General features: G+C 40.8%; 1 pseudogene; it reads left to right on the top strand.

Moving 5' to 3' along the window:
* The first annotated feature begins 15,510 nt into the window (after window positions 1–15,510).
* On the top strand, window positions 15,511–16,595 carry LOC121056053 (annotated as a pseudogene).
* The last annotated feature ends 1,593 nt before the right edge of the window (window positions 16,596–18,188 follow it).

Raw genomic sequence — 18,188 nt, 5'->3', positions numbered from 1 at the left:
ATTAAAGTGAGACTAATCATAGAGAATCAGAGGTGTACTACTATACCCACAAGAAACAGTTCCACTACATATAAACTTGTGCCGATGTGCCACCATGACACACTGGATATGAATCTGTGATAGAACCCATCGCATAACCCTTCGTATTCAATCGCACCACACTCCAGGTTTCGCTCCCTCCTTTAAACCAGGTTGGGTAGCACCCTCCTGTGTCTAGGTGAATCCGACAGCAGCATAGAGCGTCGCAGGGTCAATACATACTCCTTCATGCTAACTCTTTCCTGGTGTTGACATCAAAAATGAGATCTGACGTGTCACATACAAAGGCCTAGGAGTCGTTTCTCAGAATGCTCCAATGCAGGACCTAAATTCTTAAAATACGCAGGTGTGCCAGTCAGTTTGATCCTGCAACTGATAAAATGAAGAATAAAACAAGCCGATCGGCTATCGAACCGATAAGTGACTAAATATCTAGCCGATCAGATGTTGTAAAGCAGCGCTTAGCTGATAGGTTGAGCAATCGGCTATAAAAATTATAGGAAACATGAAGATCGATAAGGCTAATAAATAAATTGATGAATTACTCGGAATAATTAAATCAAGAATGAAACTAAATCAAGCAGATTTTGGTATAAAAATAACAAAGTAAAACAATCAGCTATTCTATTGATGTAAATATGATAAACATGTCGATCGGCAAAGATCATCGGTTATAAATGGCAGACAATCAATTGAGATCTATAAAATATCTAACTTAGCTTACTAGGAATAATCATAGAAGATCAGACCCAACCGAGACAGTTCAAGATTATGCCTAGCAATGTCAAGCTAGATACTAAATAGATCTAGATTGCTATCAAGCCAATGAGCCGTTGACTGATAACTTATCGGCTGGTACTCCGATAAAACAATGAACAAAATACATCGATTGGATATAAACCATTTGATAAACGCAATCTACTAGATCGGACCGAACCGAGACACTACTAGATTGAATATGTCAAATAGCAAATATCAAACCAACGTAGATCGCCCAAAGTGGTCAACCAGATGAACTCAAAACACGAAAGTGATTTAAGCCAAAACTAATACGATAACAATCAATCACACAACTAGATTAGAAGATTGGACCGAACCAAGACAGCTCTAATCTAGTCGACATGATTACCATGGTCAAGCAGAACGTAGGACTTACCCCTTCACCGGAGATCGAAGCGATGCAGCCCCGCGTCAGGTGCCAAGTTCCGCTGGAGTTGAAACCTCGATTAGGAGGATGGTCATGCGCCGAGAGTAATTGATCTAAATTATGATGTACATAGTTTACAATGACCCCAGGCATACATATTTATACCCTCGGGTAGATGCTAGTCCGTATTGGACGCAACATACGACTCCTAGTAGATAAAAAGAAATAGCCAACTCCTGTGTAGATTCTATCTCTAACACACATGTCCCGATAGGACTCTAACTCTCTTAGAGATAAAGGAAAAAATTCTAAAGTAACTCTAATTAACAGATAAAATCAAATTACATAGACTCTGATTATTCCTGAATCTATTTGTAACATTCTAGGCCCAATCAGACTCTATTTCTTATCCGGTCTATACTCCATCGGCTGAATCCGAGTTGTATTCCGCCTGGTCTTGTATCCGATTGTCATATTTCATGTCCGATTCGGTCTTTAATCACAGTTTAATCTCCAACAGCAATTATCCAAATTCTGGCGCTAAAACATGCCTCCCAGTTTTGGAGAATGAGAACTCATACTTCAAAATTATCTTCTCTGCTCCGGCTTTGATAACTCCAAAATTGTTCTTCTTCTGCCTTGTGTCGCAATCAGCTTTCATGAACCGATACCGTTTGAACTAGATGAGCCAAACTTGCAAACTCGTGGCAAAAGAATTTGTCTTTGATATGCTCTAACAGTCATTTGAATGCAATCTCTGCCATCTGTTTATCCTTTAAGCTCAAACTATAGCATCGCCTGCGAACATTACGAAACCTTTGTATGTATTCCATAGTCGATTCTCCTTCCTGCTGCTTAACCAGAATTAAATCCGTAAGTCTCATCTCATCCGTGCCAGCAAAGAAGTATTTGTGAAATTGTTTCTCTAGATCGGCCCAGCTTCTGGTAGAATTCAAAAGTAGTGATGAAAACCAAGTAAACGCCGATCCAGAAAGTGACAGTGGGAACAACCTAACCTTCACATGAGCCGATGCCTCTCTGCTTTGTGCTAGGAATCGGCTGACATGCTCAATTGTGGAAACATCAGCTTGCCCTGAAAATAAGGAAAACTCCGGATCCTATATCGGCGTGGCAATGGAACCCTATTGAACTACTCAGGATACGGTCGCCGATACAGATCTATTTGTCTTTTTGGTTTGATTCCAAATTGTTCTCTCATGATCTCAATAACTCTATCGACCAACTCACTTTCCCTTGCATCGTCTTCATCATGCCAATACTGATGAGATCCCTCTGGCCGATACTGCCCCCCATGTCAAATTCCTTGAGCAGTGTATTCATCAAGTGTTGTCTTGATTAAACTTTGCAATGTAGTCACCAACACTCCAGATTGATCGAACAAGGCACAACAAACCGATTCATCAACTGTATTTTGAAATGTCTTGACCACCGTCTTGGGGAATTGAATCTTCTGAATTCGCCCTTCTGGCGTCATGATGAAAGATTGAAGGCAACGCTTCTCAAAATCTGCCACATGTTGTGCCACCAATCGTCTCTATTCCTCTGTCAAGTCTTCTATTATGAGCAAGTTCTTGGTATTAACTTCTTCGGAAGACATCTTTGACTTCAGCTCAAACGATCGCTTGTGAGTATAAATAGCACACGAGTCCCACCAGGCATGCCAAAAATGTGTTGACGTCAAAAATGTCATATGCGTGTCACACACGAAGGCTTGAGAGTCGTTTCTCATCAGAATGCTCCAGTGCAGGACCTAAATTCTTAAAATGCGCGGGTGTGCCAGTCAGCTTGATCCTGCAACTGACAAGATGAAGAATAAAAAAGCCGATCGGCTCTCGAACCGATAGGTGACTAAATATCCGGCCAATCAGATGTTGTGTAGCAGCTCTTAGCCGATAGGTTGAGCAATCGACTATAAAGAGCTTGAATCGGCTAGAAACTTGATAGAAATAGACTTGAATTACATATTAGACCAACGTAATCCGCCAAGTTACTTATTAATCTCAATGGATCGGACGAGCTCCTATAACCATATCAAACCAAACATACATAGATCGGACTTAACCAAGACAGTATGCAGTCGAGTACGATATTATTATAAGAAACATGAACATCGATAAGGCTAATAAATAAAATGATGAATTACTTGGAATAATTAAGTCAAGAATGAATTTGCTATGATCGGCTAAAACCAATTTGCGTGTAATTCTCGCGAGCTGATGCAACATAGATAACTGTCGATCTAACTAAATCGAGCGATTGGTATAAAAATAACACAGTAAAACAATCGGCTATTCTATTGATGTAAATATGATAAATATGTACATCGGTAAAGATCATCGGCTATAAACGACGGACAATCAATCGAGATCTATAAAATATCTAACTTAGCTTACTAGGAATATCATAGAAGATCAGACCCAACCGAGACAGTTCAACATTACGCCTAGCAATGTCAAGCTATATACTAAACATATCTAGATCACTATCAAGCCAATGAGCCGATGACTAATAACTTATCGGCTGGTACTCCGATAAAACAATGAACCAAATACATCGATGGGATATAAACCATCTGATAAATGCAATCTACTAGATCGGAGCGAACTGAGACAGTACTAGATTGAATATGTCAAATAGCAAATATCAAACCAATGTAGATCGTCCAAAGTGGTCGACTAGATCAACACAAAACACAAAAGTGATTTAAGCTAAAACTGATACGATAACTAGCAATCGCACAACTAGATTAGAAGATTGGACCGAACCAAGATAGTTCTAATCTAGTCGATACAATTACCTTGGCCTGGCGGAACGTAGGACTTACCCCTCCACCGGAGATTGAAGCGATGCAACCCCACGTCAGGTGCCAAGTTATGCCAGAGTTGAAACCTCGGTTAGGAGGGTGGCGATGCGCTGAGAGTAATTGATCTAAATTATGATATAGATGGTTTACAATGACCCTGGGCATACATATTTATACTCTCGGTTAGAGGTTAGTCCATGTTGGACACGACATACGACTCCTAGTAGATAAAAAGAAATAACCAACTCCTATGTATATTCTACCTCTAACACACAAGTCCCAATCGGACTCTAACTCTCTTAGAGATAAAGGAAAAATTTGAACTAACTCTAATTAACAGATAAAATTAAATTACATGGACTTTGATTATTCCCAAATCTATCTGTAACACTCTAGGACCAATCGAACTCTATTTCTTATCCGGTCCAGACTCCATCGGTTGAATCCGAGTTATATTCCGCCTGGTCTTCTATTAGATTGCCATGTTTCCTATCCGATTCGGTCTTTAATCACAGTAATCTCCGATGGCAATTATCCAAATTCTGTCGTTAACACCTGGGTACGTCGAATAGTTCACAATTACACTTCAAATCCCACCGTTGCCCATTCTAGCGTGTGGTTAGTATTGATATAACTTCCAGGGTTTCCTGTGAACCGGTCCATAATTGCCATAGGTGTGATTCTCGAAACCATGCACCCACAGCCCACCATTAATCAATATTTTAGTTGGCATTAACCCTAACCGGGTATTGAATCATGATCAACAGGTATTCACAACAATCAGTGATTAAATGTGATCCCATGTGCTAATTATTCTAAGCAAAGCTAAGCATGACCTAGGACTAACTCTAGTTTAATTACCCCTGGTATAACATAGGTAGTGAAGAATAAACAACAACATAAATAGGTAAAGCCCGAAAAATAAATACAATAAATACATTAGATAAATAATGCAAATTTGAATAAATAAAGCATGAATTTAGCAATAATGGGAGCAATCAGTTCAAAGATAAATGTCACTTGCCTTATTCAGATCCCTGAGGTACCTCTACGACGATTTCGAAGTAAATCGGCGGGTCAACGGGCTCCGAATCTAAGCGACAAAACACAAAAAACAAACAAAACAGGCTTTAACTCTACTAAAACAGCACAAGATTATATTTTTAATGGATTCTTGGCATTTTTATTGATTTAATGAAATTTTAGAAGTTTTCAGTAATTTTTAACTAAACAGAAAAGCCCTAAATAGATTTATTACGCAATTAATAAAATCGTTGGCGTCAGCCCGAGGCTAGCCAGCACTGACAGGTGGGGGCAACCTATCAGCGACGGGAGAGGCTGACAAGTGGACCTCGGCCTAGAGAGAGGTCGGGTAAGGGACTGACCAATGGGGCCTATGGGGAGAGATTGAGGGGAGGTGCGTGCGGCTGATACGCGGGCCCGCGGGGAGAGAGAGGAGGGGTGGCGGGGTGAAACTAATGCGTGGGCGCGCGGGGAAAGAGAGGGGGAGGGGCGGTGTGAGGCCGACAGGCAGGACCCACTTGTCGGCGACGGGGAACAGAGGAGCAGGATAGCAACGACACTTGGCGGTGTGGCTCAGCCAGCGAGATAATACCCTAGCACTGCTTGAGATTGTATTTGTTGATGTATCAATATGTGTCCTTGTGGGGTGCCACGTACCCCCTGTATAGTGGGTGGTAGGGCTTACATATTTGGTGGAGTCCAAATCTTATAAGACTAAGATCTATCCTATGGATATGGACAAGTTCGGCGTCCCTGGCATGTAATCTGGATATTACCAATCTCCTAACCAATCTAGTACAGATATGATTGTCTTCCTATTTGGCACCCCTGTATTACACGTACATGTATAGACTACGGATACCCCTAGTGTAGGTATTCCACACATGACTTTCTTAATTTTGTAGATCCTGTCGGAGACATCAAACAAAAATAATTGGAGGGAGTATTTTTATCTCTTTAGGATTCTATCATTATCTCTGTAGTTTCTATTTGACATCATTATCTCTAACCGTACCATTGTATATCTCTAACAGCACGTCGAGTTTGGGTGAAGCTTTAGAACTTGTTTAATTGCTACCTTGTGTGCTTGAGTTAGATCCGTTTGTGTTTGTTTGGAGTGGGTCTCTGTTTGATCTTTGTAGTTAGGCCTGGTAGTCTGAACTTTTGGATGAGAAAATGCATGGAAAGCTAGTGCTCTCACAGCCTTTCCAAAGAAGAGAGCAAATACACCTATTTGTTAGAAGTGGCATTTCATTTCCTGGGCTAATGCAACAGGAGTACCGATGAGTGCGTGGTCGTGATAATGTAGGAGAAGAATTCCCAATGCCTCCCAGGCTTAGCTACACTCCCAAATGGCAGATGGAGCCTGGAGCAAGGGACATAGCATTCATGTTATCTCCACAAGTGTTTTTTCTACCAAGGCAATGCAGCTCTCTATTTATGACTGAGATATATGATGGGTCTTCCGAAAATGTGTACAAATTTTTAGTGCCAGTCATCAATTAACTAAACTTAGAGTGGGTCCTGCAATTATTGGTATGTAAAGATAACTCATATGTCTCCAAACTCGTTTCTTTTACAAAGCAGAATGTGAACAGTGGGAATATTATTATTTAGATGGCATGAAGCTTATGAAATGTGCGTTCACTGTGATGAAGATTCGCTTGTATAGAAGGCAGGATGACACCTTGCCAATACATGTACCTGTTGACTGGTCTCAACAATGAAATTTAGATATTTATTTGAACTAGGGACAACCATGGATTACCCATTAGCCGACCCACATCCATCCCTTCTACTGAGAGATGTAATCCAACATATTGGAAATTAAATACTTATGTTTGAAGGAATGAACACAAGGAAAAGCACAAGATTTTTTTTCCTTCCTTCCTGAATTTATGCAGAAAACGAAGGGTTATTTTCATCCAGTCGTACCTCATGCAAACTTTTCTAGCGCGAAAAGTGCGGTGGCGGAGATCGGCAAGGGCGGGCGGACGGACAGTGACGGATGGCGGCGGAGATCGGCAACGAGCCGTTGATTGCATGCAAGGTGCTTAATCTTGGGTTGTTATATACATGCAGGCTTTTGATTTTCGCATAGATATTAGGCATATCCAAGTCGCTGCCAGTGGCTGTTCTCGCCGGCTCAACAGTGTGCTGCTTGCCGTTGCTACTAGAAGCTGCATACTGCTTTATTGTCATGAACCCTATGTTGGAATACAATGAAAATTATAATTTTGAGATTTCTTATTTGGAAAATAAATAATGAATTAATGTGAGAGTTGGTCTCATGTGACATAAGAAGATGAACAGATAAGGAGGAGGAGAACGTGGCCACAAAAAGGGATCGTTCTCCTGAGGAGTTCGTTCGTCTTCTCCGTGCGTCTCCCTCTGATTCTCTCTGAGCTCGACGGCAAGCGAAAAATTTGGAGATTCAGCCTTCCACGCGCACGACAGTTGCAGCCTTGATCCGTTTTTGATTGGCACCAATCCGTGGATTTGTTGGATCGGTGTTGATTTCTCGTGAAGGATGATTGCGCCGTGCGGGGATAAAAGGAGGACGTCTCCCGCTTTGACAGTGGCAGCTCAACAATTTCTTCCAAGAAAATCGCTGGTCAAGAGACTGATGAGTTTTTCTGCTCAAGAGTGTGCTTTTCGGGGTTGCTTCGTTGCAATCTCCCAAGCTCAGCACCCCGTTTGCCTTGCCACAGACGTCGGGTGTTGGTGTTGGGTATGTTTGGGAGCTTCTTTTAGCTGCAGCTTTTTTCAAAAGTTGTCTCTGCCTGAAGCTACCCTAAACGGTCTACAGCTTCTGAGAATCTGTAGTTGCATATTCTAAAAAATGAATTAGGAATCTAGAAGCTGGAAAAGCTAGGTTTAGAAGTTTTTCTAGATTCTCAAAAGCTAGCTAGCCGCGGCAAAGACGAGGCGATATTGTTCTCTAGGACAGCGTCAATCCGACGCACCTCACCATTTCTCTGAGACAATCACTATGAGATATTTCTTCTGTGTTCTTCACTTTACTGGCAGCGAATGCTCTAGTTAGGGTAGCCTTTGTCATGTTAATTCCCTGATACTTGTGAATTAAGTGTTGTTTGATATCTTGAATATGTGCGATTGAATATGGATATTTGCGGTAACTTCTATAGGTTCTGCTAGTTCGTGTAGTCTTATCCTCACGTTTTCTACTTGGTGATGTTTGTTTATATCCCTGAAAGAGTAGAGTGTGTATACGTATATGTCCAGGAGATTTATTTCTTTCAGCGTACATAATCTGAATATATGGAGGCCTTTCATATCGGTGTCTTATTTAATTTTCTGAAGCATATGACAAGGATGATTAGAAATATGTTGGGTTGATTATGGCTTTCATTAACGCTGATTACTTATTTACATATTTTTCCAAGTTGGTTGAGTAGTAGATTATGTCTCTATCTTTGTATGATTGATGGGGTTCAAAGAGTTCATTTTATTTGCTTTCTGTCAGCTAGCAGAATTCTGAATTTATTTTCTGAATCAGCCTATTTTTATGTGATATTTACAACACCCTAGTACATAAAGCATATATAAGAAATAGGCGTGTCCGGGTCTTGGCAGAATGAGAAGCAACAGTCTTGGTCGAGGCGAACAAAAGCAACTCAATAGTTGATTAATGCTCAAAGAGTCTGTCTGTTTATTATAAGTTGAGATGCCCTTGGTTCTCTCTCTTCCATATTCAGTTCACTTGGCTGTGTGCCGCACATGATTTTCTGTTGCTCGCTGAGCGCATCTGTTTAAAGCAGTGATGTTTAATTTGTGTTCTAATTTCTTTCACCTCTCTTAGACTATTTCTGTTTAATTGCAGATGGCTAATCATCAGAACTATGAGCAAGAGCAATGTTGCTATCATTCACAACCAAGGACTTCACTGTGCTCTCGGTTCTCGGTTGTCAGTTGGTTCAAACTTAAAATATAATATTTTAAATGACAGATTTTCTATCTTTCCTATCATGCAACCGAATGTGTAATTTTTTTTGTTGACAATTCCAAAAGTTTAGTTTTCCACATGATTGGAGTAAGTAACTATTCCCAATCGTCTACTTCTGCTACTCCTGTGGACGAAAATTCCCTCGAAACGAATAAGCCCCTGTTTCTTTAGTTGTCAACAGATTTGAGTCCTTAGCTTTTGATTCTTTAGTTTCCTTAGCTATCAAGATCAATCGTGGTATGGCGGGTCAAATCAGTTCATGGTGGCTTAGGTGTTGTTTTTCAGTTTGTAACAAACAAGTGTTGTTTGGGGTAAAAAATGTGGAAAGAAATAGAGAAAGGCTACTTAAGTTCACAGCACAAAAAAAATAAAAAAAAAGAGAGAATTCCTCGTATGTCACTGAAATTATACCCGGTTTCTTGTATGCCATGCAAAAAATTGAACTTCTATCTATACCATTCACTTAATTTTTCTTCCTTACGTGCCACTGCCGTTAACTTTTCCATCTCCGTCAACTTATTTTGCTTACGTTCCTTCTATGCCACTACATGCCAAATGACCCGAAACATAGAATTGAAAATTGATATTTCAAATAAAATTTAAAATTAAGACAGCATAATTGAAAATTGATATTTTCAAATAAAATTTGAAAATTTATATTTTCGGATAAATTTGAAATGACCCGCAACGTAGAATTGAAAATTTGAAAAATATCAATTTCCCTAATTTGAAGAGTACTAAAGAGCAATATTTGACCTTACTCTCTAACTATCACAACCTTTTGAAAAATTCCAAAAACTAAAATGGTTTTAAATCTCTGAAAAAAATTAAACAAGTAAAAAAAATGACAGAAAATCTCTGAAAAATTCTAAGTAGGGAAATTGATGTTTTTCAAATTTTCAATTCTACGTTGTGGGTCATTTCAAATTTATCCGAAAATATCAATTTTCAAATTTTATTCGAAAATATCAATTTTCAAAATTTATTCGAAAATATCAATTTTCAATTCTGCTGTCTTAAATTCAAATTTTATTCAAAAATATCAAATTTTAATTCTATGTTTCGAGTCATTTGGCATGTAGTTGCATAGAAAGAACATAAGCAAAATAAGTTAACAGAGTTGGATGGAAAAGTTAACGGTAGTAGAACGTAAGAGAGAAAAAATTAAGTGAATGGCCCAGAGAGAAGTTCAATTTTTTGCATGGCATAGAAGGAACCGGGTATAATTTTAGTAGCATATAAAGAATTCTCTCATAAAAAAACTAGTTTGCTATGTTCTTGTTCGTTTTGTTTTTTGTTTTCAATTGATCTGTAGCTGACCGAAAATATTCAGATTTCATCAGAGTTAACTGAGAGCGAGAGGAAGGTTCGGACACTAGCCATTTTACAGTCAGTTCGTCTAGTAAAGAATAAACAGACTTGCTAGTAAACAGAAGAATTAATCTACAGGGGAAGAGCATATTACAACAAAATATCCATTTTTAGAACTACCTGGTAAGCTTGCAACATCCTATCATCAAAATCAATGCAAAAAATTCGTCAAATGAGAGTACATGCCTCTATGATAAAAAAATTGATTTCAAATTTTTTAAAGAAAAAAGTATAAATTGTCCTCCTGAACTATCGTGGTTGTCCGAATCACCCCTTAAACTCAAAAACTAGACATTTTACACCCTCGACTATTCACAGCAGACAAATATCCACGTCGAGCACTGTTTAGGGTGGTTTTGGTCTAGCCTAGCTGATTTGGGATTTCAGCGTCGAAAAAGAATAATTAAAAAATAATTATCCCGAAAGAGGTTAACAACTCGGTTGTGTAAAGCCTTTTGTGGGGCCACCTGTCAGTCCTTCCTCTCATCTTCTCTTTTCATCTACCTTCTTCTCCCTCCATATCTCTCTATACCCCTTAACCGAGAATGGAGTAGGGACAAGGTGGTGACGACGATGGGGCAAGGCAGTGGCGCAGCACAGTGGCGGGGCAAAGGTGCTCCCTATATCTCTCTCTTGATCTGCATGCTTCAGCTGGCGATAGAGGTGGAGCTCGCTCGAGGAGGCACAGACGGGGAAGCTTAATTGGGCTCACCTTCAAGATTCATGCCTCCCCGAACTCGATCCTCGCTGATCTAGCGATCCGCCACCTGATCTTAGCTCGAAGATGACGGACAGCGATGGCAACGAGGCCTTGAATCCGATGCTTGGATCCAAGCCAGCTTCTTCACCTCCATCAAGCGCGGTGGTCACGAGGCAACGCATGCACATGATGGGAGTGGAGGGTGGTCTCGTTGCTGTGGCGTTGGTCGCCTTCATCAACTCATCGTTTTTGCTATGCCCGAGCTCACCAGCAGCGCCAACTTGTCGGGTGGATGGTGGTAGGTGACTACGTGTTCACTGGATGTAGTAGAAGAGAGATGCAGGTGGAGATCAGTAGCTAGGGTGAGGGAAAATGTAGGAGAAGAACTGATAGCTGGGCTTATGCATTTTTAATTATATTTTTGCCAATTAGATTGCCATGTGTGTGACAAAAACCACGTTGGATTGAGTTAGAGACAATTCGACTGGGTTGAAAAGTTTAGGGTTTAAAATGTATGGTTTTTGACTTGAGGGGTAATTCGGTCGACCGTGATATTTTAAGGGGATAATTCATATTGTTTTTCTTTTTAAAATACCACTAAAACCCCCTGATTTTAGATGCGATTCCCAAACAACGGCTTGAAAAATGCCTCTATAAAAAAATTGGATTTTGTTGTACGTAGTGTTAGTGCAAGAGTAGCCCAACATGCTATGCTTCTTCGCAATTCCTCGATTCGAGGGATAAATCCCTAAGTCCGACCTAAACTGGTTTTACGTAAAAATGACGATTCGCTTCCTTTGTTTATGACGTTCTTTGCAGTTCACAGAATTTCATAGGTGAAAACCTATGGTCTAGTCTTTTAGAGCATGACAATGGTGGCACGTGTGTGCGTTGTTTCCCTTTTGGAGGCATTATTTTAGAGGAACCTTTGTGGTAAATCCAAGTTTTGATTCAGTGGAGTATATATGGAGATAAAGTTTACTTGTGCTTGCGGTGTTGCAGCACAATTTTTGTATTTGTATCACCCTTTTCTCTTTTCTTCCCTAGTAATGATAGGGTGTATGCATCGTAGTTAGACAGAGGTCGAGGATGGTCCTATATTAATTGTATGCTCTTAATGTAATTCTCTAAGAATAATAAAGCCTCTTTATAAAAAAAAATAAATTGTTGTTTTCATGTATATAGAGCAAATTACACTAGCACTTTAACGACTGAATCAAAATAACACTGATCCAAGGAATATGTTCCTTGGATTAACCAGGCAGAAATCTCTAGCTAAAATGGCAGGCCATAGTATAACAGAAACATGAAGAAATTGTTGGATGCTGCCAGAATGATTTACGTACATGCCTTGCTTGACCGCAAAGAAGAACATATAATTTATGTGCCTGCCTTGCAGCTGCTTTGCGTGTCTTCTCGACCACATTAGCAACACTCTGCCGCTTTCGCTGCTTCCTTGCTTGCACAGCTAGCACAGGCATGGCATCAACAATGTTGTGTTTCTCTGTAATATATATATGCCGTCACCTGCATCAGATAGAACCACACACCAGACGCAACAAGAACACACAAAACTAGCTTACTAGACTCTCGCTGGTCGATCGATCCCATTCCCAAGCAATGGAGTCGGCGGCGATTAGCGGCGCGCATTGGGTGGTGAGCAAGGCGCTGAGCCCGCTGTCCGACGGCCTGGTGGAGGCATGGACGGCCAGCTCGGAGCTGGGCGCCAACGTGGAGGCCATCAAGACGGAGCTGCTGTCCGTGCAGGCCACGCTTGCCGTCGTCCGTGGCAGGGAGACCGACAACAACGCCGCTCTGGCGGAGCTGCTTCTCAAGCTGCGGGGCGTGTCGTACGATGCCGAGGACGTCCTCGACGAGCTCGACTACTTCCGCATCCAGGACGAGCTAGACTGCACCACCAATGCCGCCGGCGACGATGGCTGTGTCCAGAGCTTCCTCCGCAACGCTCACCACACCTGCATTGACATCTCTGGGCAGGTCAGGTCACTGTGCCAGTGTCGTCAGGACGACGGCAAGGATGAGGAGCGAGAGCATGGGAGAGCACGACATGACTGGCTCTGCCAGGCGTGGCCATGCTGTGGCAGTGGCACCCGGAACAGGATGGTGCATGGCACCGACCAGGAGGAGGTTGCTGGCCGTCGGCAGGGTGCTCGTGGCACCATCGTCTCCACTGTTGGTAAAATATTCTCATGCTACTCCACTCGTACTGCTAATGCTGCATTTGAAGAACACACCATGGACCTTGTTACCATCTCACAGAGCACAGAGCCTAAACTCTACGGTAGAGATGACGTAATGGATAAAATTATTGATGACATCATTCAGGGTGAATATTGTGACAAAAACCTTACTGTGCTTCCAATAATTGGCCCAGGAGGCATTGGAAAGACAACTCTAGCTCACTACATATACCGTAACAACAAACTGAAAAGCCACTTTCAAGTCACTGCTTGGATTAGCGTGTCTCTTAATTTTAATGTGTACAAGCTGATAAAGGACATTCTAAATGAATTTGGTGTAGCTCAAAGCGGAAGAAATGGTAGTTTAGACCACCTTCAAGAATTAGTTGAAAAGGAACTAAAATCTAAGAGGTTTTTTGTTGTTTTGGATGATATTTGGGAGGACTGCCGTGAGGAAGAATGGAAAAAGCTATTACTCCCATTTACAAAAGGAGAGAGAACAGGTAATCTCATGCTAGTCACAACTTGATTTCCTCTTGTTGCAAACAGAGTTAAGGGAATCATCAGTCAGCCAATAGAGTTACGAGGCCTGGACCATGAAAATTTTATGAGTTTCTTTTGGGCATATGTGTTTGATGATGAGAAGCAATTTGAAAAGCATGCTAACTTACATGAAATTGGAGAAAAGATAGGTTATTAAGGAATCATCTCAGTTTAGGGCATTGGACAAATGTTCTAAACAGTAAAGAATGGGAGAAACAATCTAGAGTAGATGATATTACGCCAGTATTGAAACTTAGTTATGACTATCTCCCTTTCCATCTACAACAATGCTTTTCGTATTGTGCATTATTTCCTGATGACTACATGTTCACTAGTGATGAGATAATTTAGTTCAGGATTGGACTAGGCCTTTTATGCTCAGGAAATCAAAATAAATGTATTGAAGACATAGGATCTAGCTATTTGATTGACTTGGTCAACTATGGATTTTTCAAAATGGATGAAAGTGATGATCCTGTGACGTTTGTTATTCACGATTTATTCCGTGAGTTGGCTTTGAATGTTACATCATTGGAGTGTCTTAGTGTAGACTGTTCTGATGCAACAACCATAGCAGCTCCAACTTTTGTTCGTCACTTGTCCATTTTAGTCCATCACACACACACATGGATAAATCTGAAAAAGATGATCTAGGGAGGAGATTGGAAAATCTAGAGAGAAGATTAAAATCCTATGACCTACACTCTTTGATGCTATTTGGGGAGTATAGTGAAGAAATCTTCATCCGAACCATCAGTAAAATATTTGCACAAGCAAAGTCCCTTCGAATAGTTCACTTGTCTACACTATCGCATCATATAGAGTCTGTGTTGCTCAATCTTCCTAGGATTTTCCATCTCCGTTAACTTAGGCTTGGATCAAATAATAACTAGGATATTCTTTTACCAAAGACCCTCTCTAGATTGTATCACCTAATGGTCCTAGACCTAAGAGATTGGGAAGGTAGACGTGAATTACCAAGTGATATGTGTAATTTGGTAAAGTTGCGCCACTTTGTTTGTCAGGATGATGAGTTACACTCTAACATTTCTAGCGTTGGAAAACTAAAGTTCCTACAATAACTCAAGAGATTTGAGGTTAGAAAAGAAAGTTATGGTTTTGATCTAAAGGAGCTAGGTGAGTTGTCAGAGCTTGGAGGAACACTCAAAATATGTCATCTTGAAAATGCACACGTCAATGAAGCAGGACAAGCAAAATTAAAGCATAAAACACATTTACAAGAGTTAGAAGTAGAGTGGGATCCTAGTCGAGACGATATCAAGATTGACACAGTAGAATAAGTTCTTGAAAAACTAGAACCACATTGCAATCTTGAGGCGCTATCTGCTATAGGGCATGGAGGAGCCGCTGGCCCAACATGGTTGTGTAGTTCCATCACAATCAGAAATTTGGAAATGCTTTTTCTAGAAAATTTGGCCTGGCAAGTGCTTCCACCTTTTCAGCAATTGCCCAATAAAAAAGTATTGAAGGATGGCCTTGACATAAGCCGAATATTTCGTAGTTTAAAAAGTCTACATATTGTTGGGCTATCAAAACTGAAATATTGGACCGGGGAAAAACCATACCTTGAGGGCACTTGCCACTTGTTTCCAAATCTAGAGTCATTATACATTGAGGACTGTGCTAAACTCATCGAGCTACCATTTCTGCATTGTGGTTATCCACCTGAACAGCATGGCAGCAAGCAATGGCTTCCAAAGCTACGGACTCGAAATTGATCAATGCGCAAAGTTATCATCATTGCCTCCTATTCCTTGGACCCCTACTTTGCAGCATGTTTCGATCAGAACTGTTAGACCCGGACTAGAGCGTTTGTTTCTATTTGACAATTCTTTAACTATTGAAGGAAACAAACACTTGTGTAGCCTCGACGAAAAAGTGTTAGCTTTCCACAATTTAACAGGTCTAAATAGGTTAATTATCAGAAGTTGCCCACATCTGATAGTACCATCAGAAGGCCCAAATAATACAAGATACAAACTCGCAGTTGATTCCCTCGTCATCGAGAGATGCAGTTTTAGTGGAAAAGAAGGCACACACATGTTGTCCCACTTTTCAAATATCTCCACTTTGTGTATATAGGACTGTCCAGGCATACAACAGCTGGGCCTAGGTGTTGTGGAGGCAGAGGAGCAGCAGCATCAGGCGTGGTCACCATCTTCAGCAACACAAGAAAATGAACTGGAAGGACTGCTGCTCTTACTGTCTTCAGCAAGTCTCACTGAACTATTCATAAACCAACATGGCAAAGAACTGAAATCAGAGGGTATTTTGCCCATCCTCACCCAAGGTCATCTCAGAGAATTATCCATACAGTCAACCCAAAATTCTTTATGGGCTGGGATACCGTGCTTCAGGGTATGCAAGATGAAGAGGGCCATGAGCTTCTTCTTCAGCATTCATCATCTAAACTGCAGAGACTCTACACTGATGACATCGTAGGGGTCCTTGCAGCACCCATCTGTAGCCTCCTCTCATCGTCATTGACAAAGTTATGGTTTTCACAGAATGACGAGGTGGAGAATTTCACGGAGAAACAAGAGGAGGCCCTCCAGCTCCTCACTTCCCTCTAGGAACTCTCATTTGTGTCATGTCGTAAGCTGCAATGCCTCTCCTCTAGTCTGCATAGACTTCCCACTCTCAGGAGATTACAGATATGGGACTGTCCAGCCATCCGGTCGCTTTCCAAGGATGGTCTCCCCTCTTCACTGCAACAATTGGATGTCTCGCTGTGTGACAATGATGAGTTGAAGCAGTAGTACAGGGAATTAACAGGAATGACACATCTCAACATCAGACTATAGACTGGTCTAAGGTAACAATTACTTCCATGTTCATTCCTATCTCTTATTTGACATACCTGGATTTCTACAACATACTTTTTTTAAAGGCTTTCGTTACTTCGAATGGCCATTGTTGAATGTTTTAATTTCAATCCTATCAGCAACATTTTGACTTTTCACTTCATATGTAGTGTTATACACAATCCTAGCATAGTGGCATTTCACAAACTGGCAAGCAATACCATTAGAACGACATTGAGTGTGATTTTTTTATTTAATATTTTTAGTGCCTGCCCACATAGGACTTGCATTTATTTCCAAGCAGTACATGTATGAAATGCTAGATGTGAGTTCTGCCTTCATGGCTGCAAATAGCTCAATATCATTTAGTATAATTGATGCTTTGTTATAGTGTTTTTTTACCATGCTTGCAAAAGTACCTGAAGGTCTCACATTTTTTATGTAAAGTTTAATCCCTTGATGTACATCATACCTTGGGGTACCAAAATTTTACACTAAATTTTTTGGTACCTCAAAGTACTTTTCAAGAACGATAAAAAATAAACGAGAGGTGAAATATAAAGTTTTCTTATAATTACTCCATAATTTCAGGATTGGTTAGTCCAAATAAGTTTGGTATGAAATTCTGTATGATCACTGATGAGTTAAAGTGTCTTCAGAGAAACAGTGTATTAATAGTATTGTGTCAGATTTCAGATAAGTGGTTGCCAGATTCATGAGGATTTTGCTTTCATCAAGGGGTACTTTTAGTGGTCAACATAATTATGGGATGAAACAGACATAGGTTTTACATGAATAGTCAATTCCACACATTTTGGAACCACGGTTTGTCATGGAGTTGCCGGGATGCTTTACTGAACATAAGAAAAGCTCACAACTGTACCTCTTGTTGTGTTGTGCTTCCTGTAGTCATTTGCCTATAATTCTATGGTGGCCTTTGTGGTGTCCAGCATTGTAATATAGAGAGAATTCCACTGAAAATTGTGTAACTGTCATTACCAAATAGTGGAATTTTTGGAGAGGGCTGAGTAGGCCCCGTGGTTTTTTACTCCTCATATTGAGGAGTTTTTCCACGTAAATCGTTGAGTTATTTGTTCATGTTTATTTATCCTTTAAAAACGATACAGAGATGTTAGGGATGACGGTTCTCCCAGCAACAATAATAAAAATCGAACTTTTTTGAGAAATAATATTATTGTTATGGAAATCGTAAAATTAGATGTCATCATAGGAAAATCACAAAGCTAGCACCCTATCGAACGGTGGGTCTTCGATTGGACCATATCAAACTGATGCTGTTTGACGGGGGCCCCTACAAACACCCACCGTTCGATAGGGCCCACCACCTGGCACTGCGCGGCTTGTCGAACTGCGCGGCTTGTCGAACTGCTGCTAGCCGATAGAAAACTCCCATTGCCCCTGTCGAACAACCACCGGCCATAGGCCCCTCCCACTGCCTCTTGCGAACAACCACCAATTCGACAGGCTCCTGTCTAGGGCCTATCGAAATGCCAATCGAACTCGCAGCCTTTCGATTGCCTACCCAGT

Source organism: Oryza brachyantha, chromosome 12, assembly GCF_000231095.2.
Source record: "Oryza brachyantha chromosome 12, ObraRS2, whole genome shotgun sequence".
In the NCBI taxonomy this organism is placed as follows: domain Eukaryota; kingdom Viridiplantae; phylum Streptophyta; class Magnoliopsida; order Poales; family Poaceae; genus Oryza; species Oryza brachyantha.
This window is presented reverse-complemented; position numbering and strand designations above follow the sequence as displayed.